This window comes from Phyllobates terribilis, unplaced genomic scaffold, assembly GCF_046119375.1.
Source record: "Phyllobates terribilis strain yellow unplaced genomic scaffold, ASM4611937v1 Scaffold_1__5_contigs__length_1240528914, whole genome shotgun sequence".
Lineage (NCBI taxonomy): Eukaryota > Metazoa > Chordata > Amphibia > Anura > Dendrobatidae > Phyllobates > Phyllobates terribilis.
Window position 1 is genome coordinate 328,370,806 of NW_027362761.1, and position 12,146 is coordinate 328,382,951.

Sequence of the window (12,146 nt, forward strand, 5' to 3'; positions counted from 1 at the left end):
CTGCTAGAAGCCCAAATATTTTTTCAGAGCTAAATGAAGGAAAAAATTATTTTTAATTTGCAACCTGATGGAGGTCAGTATAGATGGACTAATAGACCAAGTCCCACACACTGCTAGAAGCCCAAATATTTTTTCAGAGCTAGATGCAGAAAAAAATTATATTCAGTTTGCAACCTGATGGAGGTCAGTATAGATGGACTAATAGAATGATGCTATGCCCAAAAGATTTTACTTCACTAGGTGCAGTAAAAAAATTGGTATTCTATACACAGGTGGTATATCTTGCAACACAGATAGGCTACTCCACTGACTAACACACTCTGCAATAGGCCAAAAAGGATTAGCTTTGCTAGATTCAGCCAAATGCTGTGAAAAAAACTTGCACAGCACTGGCACAGACCTGCCTGGCAAAAACTGATAGGAACTGATGTAACCTAGTCCTGAAAAGGACTCCAATTACAATTAGTCTTTACTCCCACAATCTATCTATTTAAGAGCACAGACCTGCTTGATAAAAGTCGTAGGAAATGCTGTAACCTAGTCCTTAAAAGGACTGCAATCACAACTATTCCCTACTCCCAAGCTATCTGTATATTTGTGCGAAAATTGGCTTGAAATTAACAAGGTATAGCGCACACAGCAACAGCGGTGCCGTCTAACACGCAGCTGCAGCAGTGAGAAAATGGTGGCGACGGGGAAAATGGCTTGGTCTTATAGGGCAAGGACATGTGACATACACTGCCAATCACACATGCCCTTGCTTGTGTGAAAAAAAGCACTTCGATCCGTGTGTGCGCTGCTGATAGGCTGACAGATTGCACCTCCCCACTGCAAATGCGGGAAAGAGAAAAAAAAATGGAGATCTTCATTGTTCCTGCAGAGATCCATCCCCTGCCCCTCCCCCCGCCCCGCTGTACACTCAAACTGCGTATTAACATTAATTTTCATCATTACTGAGAAAAAATCCAGTTATGATTTTGGTGCACGAACAGTTATCGAACATAACCTCGAACAGCCGAATTTTTCTCAAATTGTTCGTGTTCGCCGACCGGCTCGAACACCGCCCAAAACAGCTCGAATTTGAGATTGGCGAACAGTTCGAGTAGAACAACGCTCATCTCTAGTTCTGACGTATAGCCTGGGCCAACGAGATTCAGAGGTGGGGCAAATCACGCTGGAGGAGTGGTCTCAGATCAGGGACCTATGCACCCTTCTGCACAGTTTTGAAATGGCGACGAAGATGTTTAGTGCTGACGATGCCATTATCAGCATGACTATTCCGGTGATTTACATGCTGGAGCACATGTTAAACAGAATTCGGAGTCAGGTTGTGGCACAAGAGGAGGTGGAGGAAGTAGAGGAGGAGGAGTTGTATGCGGAAGGGCTAACATCTGCAAGGTCCAGACGGTCGGCAGCACCAAGGCGGCAGGCATGTGAGGGTGGGGGAGATGGTTTTACCAGGGCGCATGGTAGCAGCCAAACTAGTGAGGAAGGTGCAGGAGCCCAGGAAGAAGTGGAGGACGAACTGATGGAAGACTCATCAGATGAGGGAGACCTTGATCACATTTCTGTTGTGCGAGGTTGGGGGGAGAGGACAGAGGAAGGAAGCATGATTGTTACCTCGCCACCAACACAACAGGGACTTGGTGCTCCTGGATGCGCAACACACATGAGTGCCTTCTTGCTGCACTACCTGCAACATGACCCTCGAATTGTGAGAATTAGAAATAATCCTGACTACTGGGTTGCCACACTGTTAGATCCCCGGTACAAAAGTAAATTTGCAGAAATTATTCCTGCCATAGAAAGGGATGCACGCATGCAGGAGTATCAGCAGAGACTGTTGCAGAATCTTACATGTGCTTTTCCACAAAATACCAGTGGTGCACGTAGTGAATCTCACAGTTCCAACTTGCCAACCGTGGGACCGTCAAGTGTTCAGCACTCAAACCGTAACAGAACCACAGTATCTGCTGGTAACATCAATTTTGCGGAATCATTTCACCACTTTTTTAGCCCATCCTTTGCAAGGCCACAGGAGACAAGAAGTCTGACACATAGTCAACGCCTAGAGACGATGGTACAGGAGTATCTCCAAGTAAACATTGAAGCCACGACTGTGTCACTGGACCCTTGCTCTTTTTGGGCTTCCAATCTGGATAAATGGCCGGAGCTAGCCACTTACGCCTTGGAGATCTTGTCATGCCCCGCAGCCAGCGTTCTGTCTGAACGTGTGTTCAGCGCTGCTGGTGGTGTGCTGACAGATAAGCGCACGCGGCTCTCCACTTATAATGTAGACAGACTCACGTTCATAAAGATGAACAAATCATGGATCCGAAACGACTTTTCTACCCCTGTGTCATCCTGGGGAGAGTAAAAGCTTGATGATTGGTTAAAATCACCCTACCAACCGTTTTAAGCTTTCAAATTACTAATCATGTTTATCTGTATCTTGACTGGAAAATAATTTGGGCTTTGTAGCAGTGTGCAGCACTGATCCTATTAGGCCATCTATACTAAAGCTTCACCAGATTTAAAATTAAAAATAATTTTTAGCTGCATCTAGCCCGGAAAATAATTTTGGGGCTCCGAGATGCGCAAGGCACATAAGTGCCTTCTTGCTGCACTACCTGCAGCATGACCCTCATATTGTCAGAATTCGAAGTAATCATGACTACTGGGTTGCCACACTCTTAGATCCCCCAAACTTTTCGATCAACCTTTTCATTTTAATAAAGACCAAAAAAATGGTCATTTTTGAAATTATAAGCATTAGCAGGTTGTTAGAAACTGAAATCAAACAGTTTTCAACTCAAAACTTTATTCTAGGTGATGTTACATTTTCACATAGGACCCCTTGTTCGAAAGGAGCTTCTGAACTCTCTCGTCCATTGAATTTGTCAGGTTTTGGATGGTTTCTGCTTCAATTGTTTTGCATGAGGACAGAATACCCTCCCAGAGCTGTTGCTTAGATGTGAACTGCCTCCCGCCATCATAGACACTCCTTTTAATGATGCTCCAAAGGTTCTGAATGGGGTAGAGGTCAGGGGAGCATGGGGGTCACACCATAAGTTTGTCCCCTTTTATGCCCATATCAGCCAGAGATGCAGATGTTTTATGTGCAGCATGAGATGGTGCATTATCATGCAGAAAAATGATCTTGCTGTGAAATACACGGTTCTTCTTCTTGAACCATGGCAGGAAGTGCTGTTTGAGAAAATCCACATACATTATGGAGTTCATCTTTAGCGCCTTCAGGGATCCTAAAGGGGCCGACAATCTCTCTCCCCATGATTCCAGCCCAAAACATTACTCCACCTCCTCCTTGTTGGCGCTGTAGCCGTGTTTGCGTGGGGTGTCCATCAACCAGCCATCCTCCACTCCATCCATCTGGACCATCGAGCGCTGCACGGCACTCATCCGTGAACAAAACAGTTTTGAAATCAGTCTTCATGTAATGTTTGGCCCACTGGAGCCGTTTCTGCTTGTGTGAAGTGGATAGAGGAGGTCGACAGGATGGCGCATGCACAGCTGCAAACCTCTGAAGGACCCTGCATCTTGTTGTTCGGGGGACGTTGGAGGCACAAGCAGCTTCAAAAACTTGTCTGCTGCTATGACAAGGCTTTTTTGCCGCTGCTCTTTCAACCTGACGTAATTGCCTGTAGGAAAGAGTCCTCAATTTGCCCTTATCAGCACGCACACGTGTGTACTGTGAATCAGCTACATACTTCTTGATTGCCAAGACACTTCATCCTGATCATCGCACAATGTTGATTGTAGTCATGCCTTGACCTAAACACTCCACAATTTGTTGCTTCTGAGCAGCCGACACATCCTTTTTCTTTCCCATTTTGGCAGAAAATGTAGGCTGCTTAATAATGTGAGAGAGCCTTCTTAAGTAGTCTTGCCTTTCATTGGACACACCTGCCAAACTAATTAGCACAGGTGTCTGCAATTGCTTACAGTGATATAAAGAGCCCTGACACACATCACCATCAATGAGTTTAACTGACAAACAAACAAATTCTTCCCTTATCACTCCTAAACACTTTTTGTATAATAATTTGGAACGCAGTGTACATGTGCTTTTCCACAAAACACCAGTGGTTCACGTAGTGAATCTTACAGTTCTAACTTGCCAACCGTGGTCTGTATGGAGTTGTTCAATAAAGGGCCCAAAATTAAGATAACATAGATGGGAGAGGTCTCTATGAATAGGAATTCCTAAGTATTTGATACCCTGTGAGGGCCAGGCAAAGGGAAAGTTGGACTGGATGGAATCCTATATGGATTTGGGGAGGGAGACATCGAGGGCCTCAGACTTCGCTGCATTGATTTTACAATTTTACCATGTAACAAAGTGATCTATTTCAGCCATAACAGCATGGATGGATATATGTGATTGAGTGATATATACTAGGACATCATCAGCAAATAGAGAGCACTTGTACTCGGTGCCTCCCACCTCAATCCACCTAATATTGGGGTTATGGCGAATTGATGAGAGCAGGTGCTCCGTCACTAGGATGTATAAGAGAGGGGACAGAGGACATCACTGCCTTGTCCCATTGGTGATTGTGAAAGGTGATGAAAATGTTCTGACGCACCCCCTGGGCCTTGGGACACCCGGAGCCGGACCCTTTTTGGTGAATGCTGGTGGTTGTAGTCTTCGTGGCGGCGACCCAGTTCCGTGGCTCAGGGCGGTCAAACCAGTGGCGGAACTATTTATGTGGTTTTCATGTTTAAATGTCCGACTACGCCACCCATGGATTGCGGTCAGAGTGAACCGCCGCTACAGGGCAGACCACTGAGGCTGGTGTTGTGGGTGCAGCAGAGCGTAGCATAACTCCCCACGGGAGGAGTATAGCCTCAGGGCAGTGTATGCGGAGGATGGGGGTGATGGTGCAGGGCAGCAGCAGTAACGACACGGAGTCAGTGATGCAGTTCAGGGCCTTTACTCACAGTTCTTATTATCCAGACCACGTCTGCAGGTAACGGCTGCCCACGTCGTACTGTGCTCACCAGGTGAGGGGCTCAGACAACTCCCAGATAACTTTGGAGCACTTCACAGGACCCCCTTTGTGTGTCCTTTGTCTGGCCTTTCTTACCAACACTTCTGTCCGGCTGCCTCGGGCCTCCTCTTGGTAAACTTGGCGCCAGTTTCCCTGACCCTATGTGGTGCCTTCCTAGCGGGTGTAGCGAGGGGCTGCGCCACATAAAATGTCAGAGCCTCCGGTTTCTAGCTGAGGGTCGTTTCCTGCCTCCACTAGTTCGGGGACCGGTCTCCCCCTTTGGCCTGACCCCTCCACGCAGGTGGATTCGGGCGTGCGGTGGCGACTCGCCCGTCCGCACCCCTGGGATCCCTTCATTCCTCGTTCCTGGAGCCTTCTCCGCTCCTCTTCCTTCCTTCTCCCTCTTCCAGGCCTGGGCCTCTGTTACTAGGCCCGCCTCCGGAGCAGAGCTCATGCAGAGCCCCTGCTCCCTGCCACTTCTGCTCAGACTTCTCTGCACTGAACTAAGATGGTGCCCACCTTTTATACTCCCTTCTCAATGCACCCAGGAACTGCTTCCTCCCTGCTCCTGCACTACAGGGTTCCCCTTCCTCAGTGTTCCCTCCCCCCACTCCAGCCAGGGACAGGGACTGTCGTGCCCATCTCAGGGGCATATTGGTCGCCCTGCCCCACGGCAATGTGGTGTAATGCATGCAGGTGTCGGGTCCTGATCCACACTCCATCCTTACCTGAGAGTGAGATATCACACCTCTGGGTGAGGTGCAATACGTCTGTAGCAACCGAGCCCTCAGGGTGCTACAGTTCCATTTATCTTCAGCCTAGGTGACGTATTGCGATACAGGGCCGTGATTTTGGCTATAAAAGGGTCCCCTAGACCCCTACCCCAAGCTTTTTAAGAGAATCATATATGGCGTGCCAGGAGACTCTATGGAATGCTTTCTCAGCATCCAACGAGAGTATCTAATTACAAATTTTTAACTGCATCTAGCCCAGGAAATACTTTGTGCCTAGTAGCAGTGTCTGCTAGTGAGCGGATTATCCCGGCTGTTAAGCAAGCTGCACCACCTGTAGTTTAGACACTTAATTTTTTCAAAGGAAATGCTTCGGGACCATGGGATACTTAGTGAAGAGCATCAGGAGGCACCCCAAGGCATAGGGGCTGGGACTGGCAGTAGGATGCCTTGCGGTGGACAGCCGAGCTCGATCCTTATAAAAGCTTTTTAACTGCAGCAGCTTTAGTGGACGCTACTGGAGCTGGAATTACCGCGGCTGCTGGCATGAGACTTGCCCTCCAATAGATCCTTGTAAATGGATTTAAAGTGTATTCATTCAAATTAGAGAGACAATTTAAATTAAAAAGCTTAGAGCTGCCTCCACCACAGGGGGGCTCGCTCGACCCACCAGCGGACAGGCACCAGTATTGGGAGAGGGGGGCTGGCCGTCAGGGTTCACCGCGGCTCTGGCACAAACCCGGCGACACGGAGGTGGCACGGGCAGGAGCGGACTGGCCGTGTCGGCTTCTCACTTTTTGGATTTTAGAAGGGCATGACATGCCTATATCTGTGTCTCCCCCTCCTTTTACTCCTCCACCTCTTTTATTTTCGCATGACTATATGTACTTGTCACTTTTCCATGTGTTAGTTATGTCTTCTGAGCAGTTTGTCAGCTTTTGGATACCTTTGAAGGTGTTTTCTATGTGTTTCTATGTGTTTTTGTTTGCCTGCCATTGGTTTTAACGGTGTTCGAAGGTGTTCGACGAACAGTTCGACGAACAGTTCGGCGAACACACGGGTGTTCGACGAACCGAACCGAACTCGAACACTACGGGGGTGGCTCAACACTAGTAGTTACACTTGCCTTTTAAAATGGAAACTGTCATGTCCAATAGCATTATTATTCTGCAGATACAGGGTTAATCTGGAGGTTAATATTGTTATGGAGGTACCTAACCTCTGCTGTAACCACGCCCTGACATTCTGAGTTGATGCACTGCAGAGCCGGCTGTCAGTTGGTGCCGGGGCATGGTTCCAGCCGCCGCTCTCCATACTATGAGTGGGGACTGTATTTGCTCCAGGAATGCCTCCATGACTGAAAGTTGGCAGTTCATGGCAGGAATAAAGTTCATTTTCTTCAAGGTATCATACTTTCAGTACTGTGGCGAGGCACCTCCTTAACAATATTAACCTACAGATTAATGCTATATCTGCAGGTTAATAGTGCTATAGGATATGACCGGTTCCCTTTAATACGTTTCACCACCTGTATCAATATTAAGATACATGAAACTCCATTTACCCTTGACTGTCAGATGTCACTTCTCTGTAATCTATTGATTTACGTACCTGAAACTAAATTCTTAGACAATAGTTTTTTTACATGTTTCAGTCCTCATGCATTTTTAATATTAATATTTCATGTTTTTGCAGTTGTTAGTTTTGTTATCAACATGATTGTGTCTAATTAAATGTGACACTTCTAATTATAAGAAAACAATATGGAGGTGGAGAGTTTAACTGTGTGTAACTTAGTATAACGGCTTTGGGGAATCCTTCATAATGTACACAAAAGATAATGGTATTATTTAATTTCTGTCCACGCCGTTAGACTCCCAGGGGAGGGATGAATGAAAATCTCACAGGCTCTATATAAGATGAGTTATTACAGCCGTGTTTGAATCAGACCAGGGGGATCCAAAGAAAGTCAATGATAGAAACGCACATCTAATTAAATGAGAAAGCATCCAACATTGCAATGGTAAAGGGGCTGTCTCTGGCGAAACAAGTTATCACCTATTCTTGTGATAGGTGATAACTTATTGATCGGGGGGATGAGGGGGGGAGTCTGATGGCTGGAGCCTGCACTGATTGGAAGAACGGGGAACTTTTATCCCCATAAGAGTGGAGCATCCATGTGCATGCTTGAAGCTTCATTCATTCCCTATGGGCCTAACAAGCAGTAAATTTGGCTTTTCCAGGCAGTCCCATAGAGGATGAATGGAGCAGCAGTCGATGCGAGTCCCAGGAGTGGGACACCCACCGATGAGGAAATTATCAGCTATCCTCAGGAACTTGTTTTCTCTGGACAAACACTTTAAAGAAGTAGTCCTCCCATCAAAGTATTTATCCTCTTAATATTTGCAATTATCATATTCTATAGCACTGTGCACTTACAATTGCTAATTTTCCCTTTCTACCAAGCTAATTCTTCTCTTTTCTCTGCTCTATGTAGAAACAGGAAGTCTCTAGTCCCTGCTTTTAATATTCCCCAGGATTGGGGATGAGGGGTGCTATGCATATCAGGATTGGGGATGAGGGAGCCATGCATACTAGGATTGGTGATGAGGGGTGCCATGCATACCAGGATTGGGGATGAGGGTTACCATGCATACCAGGATTGGGGATGAGGGGTGCCATGCATACCAGGATTGGGGATGAGGGGTGCCATGCATACCAGGATTGGGGATGAGGGGTGCCATACATACCGGGATTGGGGATGAGGGGTGCCATGCAAACCTGGATGGGGGTGAGAGGTGCCATGCATGCCAGGATAAGGGATACCATGCATACCAGGATAGGGATAAGGAGTACCACACATACCAGGATTGGGGATGAGGGGTGCCATGCATACGAGGATTGGGGTGAGGGGTGCCATGCATACCAGGATTTGGGATGATGGGTGCCATGCCTTCCAGGATTGGGGTTGAGGGGTGCCATGCATACCAGGATTGGGGGTGAGGGGTGCCATGCATACCAGGATTGGGAGTGAGGGGTGCCATGCATACCAGGATTGGGGGTGAGGGGTGCCATGCATACCAGGATAGGGATGAGGGGTGCCATGCATACCAGGATAGGGATGAGGGGTGCCATGCATACCAGGATAGGATGGTGGGGACAGGATGGGGGCAGCACAAATACCAGGAGGGGGGTAGCACATACCAGCATGGGAGACCATATACCAATAAAAATGCTCACAACCCGGGCGTAGAACGGGTTCAATAGCTAGTATATATATATATATATATATATATATATATATATATATAAACACACACACGCAAAACATATGGAGATATCTACACATGTGTGTATGCATGCGCTCACAGACACACCACAACCCCCCCCCCCTATATTCTATGTCTCTTTCACACGTCAGAATCACCGGGACGAGTGGTGATGACATTTTCCACACATACCGGAGACCCACACACAGACCCATTCCGAAGCATGCTCGGTCACGCATATCTGCAGTGCCCTGGATATGTGGATGTGAGAAATTGGCCTTACAGCGTATGCAGGAGATTTCAATGAATGAACCCACATACGCTGTCCAATAATCTTTCATTTCAATAAATAATTAAAAAAAACAAAAAAACGTGGGCTCCCGCATAATTTTAATAACTAGCAGAGGGAAAGCCGATGGTTGAGGGCTGATATTATAGTCTGGGAAGTAGCCAAAAACCATGGCCCCTTCCCTTGCTATTAATACCAGGCCGCAGCAGTTGGCTTAGCCTTTACTGGCCATTGGTACAGGGGGACCTCCACAAAAAAAAAAACGTGGGATCCCCCTATAAATTGAAGCCAGCAAAGGCTAGCCACTTTGCCTTTTCTGGCTACTATACAGGGAGACCCCCCCCCCCAAAATGACATGGGGTCCCCTTATAAATTGTAGCCAGCAAAGGCTAGGCGGACAGCTGCGACCTGATATTAATAGCCTAAAAAGGGGCCATGGTTATAGGCCCAATCCCAGGCTATAATATCAGCCCTCAGCCGCTCCAGATTTGGCGCATCATATTTGTGCATCATATTTGTGCGCCAAATCTGGCGCTTAGCCTTGTTCTTCCACGCTGCCCTGGTGCAGGGGATAATAGTGGTGGGACTCATGTCAGCGCCTGCTGCCATGAAGCCCAGGTTAGTAATGAGGGGCTAACCTACAAAGAGTTAAAAAAAAAACACACTACACCCAGAAACAAATAATTTAATTGAAATAAATGACACAAGTTTAATAAATTCTTAATTTACTAAAAAAAAATATTTACCTGTCCACATTCCTGCGATGATTTCCCATGCACAGCTGTCACATCTGGAGATGTGACAGCTGTCATGGCTGCTGTAAGCTCACACTGCCGGGAACACGTCCGCTCCCGGCAGCGTGAGCCCCTGACTGAGGTCACAGGAGTGCATTCAGTCAACGCAGCTTCGGTGACCTCCTTTACGGCCCTGCTGTACCGTGGGAATTTCTCACGGTCAACGGGGCCGTAAAGGAGATCACCGGAGCAGCGCTATCTGAACTCCGGTGAACTCACTTATGCAATGACGTGAAAGCGGCCCCGTCATTGTAGCGGCGGCGGTGGTTTAGAACCGTCACATTTTATGTGGCTGCTCTAAACTGGAGATCTTCGTGGGACACTCGTGGACTACTACGGAGGGGTAAGGATAAGGTTGTGTTTTTTTATTTTATTTTTCATTGCAGGAGATTGATGGCTTCGGGGAATTAGGTGTCTAGGTGAGTATAGGTGTATCTATTTATTTTTTATTTTATTTTAGGTGGCGATCGGCGGGGAAAGGTAATGTATTAACTACTTTTGATTAATTTTTTCTTCTAGGTAACCACGGGCCACCAATGAAAAAAAATTAAAAAAGGGACAGTAAAATAAATAATCTTGGGGGCAATAAAATAAAATTAAAAAAATATATATAAAAAAGTGAATATGATGGCAAACCTCCCCCCACAAAAAAGGGGCAAAAAATAAGTAGATGGGGGGGGGAAATAAATAATAAATAGGGGCAATAATATATGGGGGCACTAAATAAAAAAACATATGGGGGCAATAATTTTAATTTTGGGTAATATTTTACAGCAGGAGCAGGCTGATGGGAACTACTGCTCCCATCGAGCTGCTCCTGCTGGCAGTAGTTTGCTGGGGACAGACATAGGCCAATTTGGGGGCAGTTTTTTGGTCAACATTTTATTTTAGTATATGTAGGTCAAAACCAGGAGTAGGTCGATGACCTTTAAGAAATGCAAATGTTTTCATTATAGTTTTTCCTGTGCTGATTAATTTTATGTTACCTACAAAGTTTCGAATTGATGGTTTAGCTTGCCTGATGTTTTTTTCTAGGTTAGATTATTTGCACATAATTTTACTTTCATTTGGATGGATCAGTAAGCATTAGCTTTAATATTAAAACTTCTATGCCTTCTCATTGAAACACAATGCTATAATTTAAGGATTATTGTAGTTTTGTGAAAACTACTTTTCAGAAAATCCTGCAATACAATTATATTTGTGTTACATCAACTCATGGATATGTTTTGCTTCTCTCTGCATCGAATTATTGTTTTCTTTATGATAATGCATCCTGAAATTCACAAAATATAATAAAAAGAGACAGCAGCCTATGTGTTACAAGTATATGATCCCTGAGAGCACTTGGCCCGCTGTGCTCTTGGAAGTATGTTTCATATTTTCTCACTCTCCACTGAACTTTTGGCATCTTCATTTAGTACATCTTGAAATGATGAATTGTTGGGCCTAAAGAGCACATCATTCCTTCTGTACTTGGTACCGCCTGAAAGATCTGGGCACATACCTCTTTATATGCCAGGGCAAATAGCTGCACTCTTTTAGTAGCTTCTGCTTCTCTGTTCCTAACCCTTGCCTCATTTGCTGTGCTACAAAGTGCCACCTGTCTGTAAGGCATCAATTCAAGTTGAAAACAATGTTGCTAGAAATAGAGGGCTATCGGTACACATATGCATTAAAGTTAATACCAGATGCCCGAAAAAGTAATTTTGCTTAAAATATGAGCGGAATGCATATAAGATCTATTCTGTTACTATAATATCTGTTATTAAATGCCAATGCAATCAAAAAGATTGCACAATTACCTACTGTACTTGTATCTCTAGATGTCCTTCCATTGCAATACATAGTGCATAGCGCTTATAAAATGAATATATCTTGCATTATAGATCTAAACTTTGGTTCTGAATGTGAGTGAATGAATTACCAAATCCAATGTGTGCCGAATTTTTGGAAATTCTGTTGACCCAACAAACATTACAAAATGCAGATTATTTAATCAGCCAGAGAAGGTACATATGACCTTGAATGTGGCTGGGCAGGTTTCCACA